Here is a 2,450-nt window from a genome sequence, read left to right on the forward strand (position 1 = left end):
CTCTCCTTTGCTCAGCAGCTTCTGTCCTGTCTCCCTCTGAGACTCTTGGTGTGTGTAATTTCTCCTCAAAACCACAATTTCCTATTTTCTTCAGCATGTTCTTATTTTTTCAAATATCCTCCACAGCCAGTTCTTGGTACCCTCCAAAGCTGGAGACCGTGGAGTCTCCCTCTTGGGTTATGGGGCAAACTCACACTCAGTCTAGGCTTTCTGGGTTTTCCCTGCCTCTTGGTCTTCTAGGATTTCCACCAAAAAATCTTTGCATAGGACTTTCACCATCTATCACCTCCTCCGTCCCCCTGATCATCTCTCCTACCATGTCCCTTCTACCAGGATGTCCCCAGCTGCATTTCCTCTAGTGCATCCTGCCCAGATGGTCCCCAGAAGAAGGGCCACGTTTCCCACAAAGTCCAGACCTGGTGAGTGTGACCAAGGAGAACAGGAGACATGACGCTGCCCAGCCTGTGAGCCATCACTAAGGTGACAGGGAGAAGCAGCAGATTCTTCATTGCCATGGTAACAAGATGTTCCACACTGCGCAGCTGGGCAGGATGCTCTGTGCTCCACATGTCTGGCCAGACCTTGGGGGACCCAGGGTGTTGGGGACCGTGGGGATCCTGACTTTGGTGCTTTGTAGCTGCTCAGGTAACACATCAGTGTGCAGGTGGATATATTCTGCTCTGATTCCTTGGAGGGCCGACGGGAGCCTTGGAGAGGAGACCAGAGTGAGGTGAGCACCTTCCAAGCTGAGCCTGAGCTCTTGCCCCTCTTTTTTCCGCCTAGGACAGCCAGCGTCCCTGCCTTGGGACCTGCCAGCCGTCTCCAGCTGGGAACACCAAGGGGGTGAGATCTGCAAAGCTCTCCTGCTGGACCTCCCTGACCCAAGCGCTCCTCTTTCCTGGGTGAAGCAGTCTTCCCATCCAGCCTGTGTCCAGGTGTTGGTGAGAGGACGCTCGCTGCCCACTCTGCCAATGACCTGGGCAGAGGATGTGGCTTCCCAGTCAGAGCCAACATGAGCAGAGGTGGCCCAGCCTGACTCTGTGGTCTCCAACAGCTCTGCTCACCACAGCCTCGCTTCGTGCCACTTATTCCCACAGCTCCTGGCATTTTCTTTCCTCTAAACACATAAACAACCACAAGTCTCCTTGTAGGATGGTCCCCAGCGGGGCCAGGTCCATCCACATGCCACACAGGTTCCCAGCCTGCTCCAGTGGCTTCCCAACCCTCCTCTCTCCTTGGCTCCAGACCTGTTTTTCCAATGTCCTGAAATTCCTCAAATGTGTCCCCAGCTTTTGTCTCTTTCTCTGGCCTAGGCCTTGTCTTCATCCACATGGAGAGCAGCCTGTATTCACTGCCCTGCAGCCCTGTTGCGATGGAGGTGGCTGATCCCACCTACCACTGGGTGCAGGACAGGGCAGGTAAGGTCCCAGCTCCTCTCAGCTGCACAGTCAGGAGCACGCAGCTGTGATGGGCTCTGCTACCATGAGGCAAGAGAGGGGTAGGAGGGCAAACAGCCACCCAAGGAAGGAGCAGGTCTGTGGAGCAGGTGAGGGGCACATGAAGACTGGGATCTCGTGAGATTGCATGTGTTGGAGGGTGCTGAACTGCAAAAAGGACATGAGGTTACGGGGTAATACTTGTCCCTTTTTGTGTCCTAACAAGGTCTGGGAGGGTTTGTTAAAAAAATTTTCAGGCATTTGGATTGTTCTTTTGCAGAGAGCGACATTTCTGGCAGAGGTGAGGGCACTGGGTTTCTTAATTTCTTCTTCCCTTTCCCTAAATAACTGATCAGAGGAGGAAGGGGAAACGCAGCTTTGGGAGTCCTCGTAGAGTCTCAGCAGTGGTTTAAAGAGACTAAATCTGGGGCAGTCCAGGAGAGCATGACACAGCCACCCAAGAACTGGGCCAGCTCAGCACAGGACAGTCAGCTCCTGGTGATCACTGTCAACCCGTCTGTCTTCTACACTAGCCCCCAGGTTGTTCTCAGTCACCAGAGAGGGACATCTCCTCTTCCAACACTTCCAAGCAGGTGACAGTGGGAAGTACTCCTGCACCATCTCCTACAGGAAGCATGGGGTCCCTGTGTCCCAAACGTTTCACTACAGCATCTTTGGTGAGTCCAGCACCATGCTAACAAGCAGGGGGGTCAACCCAACAAGGGCAGGAAGGGTGGAGACACCATGGGGTGAGAGGAGAGGTGGGACCATACTCATCTCTCTGGACGAGGGAGCTCTCTCTTGGCAAGGGGGAAGAACCAGGCACCTTTCAGGGTTTTCTCCCACAGGTTACCATGTGCTCGGAGGCCTGGACACTGTGCTGCTCTTCCACAGCAAGCTCTGTGAGGATGAATGGACCAAAAGGTTCCTGTGGGGTCTACAGGATAAGCTGAGGCAGCTGGAGATGGAGCAGCACTGCAAGCTCCAGCTCACTGCCACCTTCTGCTTCCCCTC

This window comes from Phaethon lepturus, unplaced genomic scaffold (genome assembly GCF_000687285.1).
Source record: "Phaethon lepturus isolate BGI_N335 unplaced genomic scaffold, ASM68728v1 scaffold2951, whole genome shotgun sequence".
Taxonomy (NCBI): domain Eukaryota; kingdom Metazoa; phylum Chordata; class Aves; order Phaethontiformes; family Phaethontidae; genus Phaethon; species Phaethon lepturus.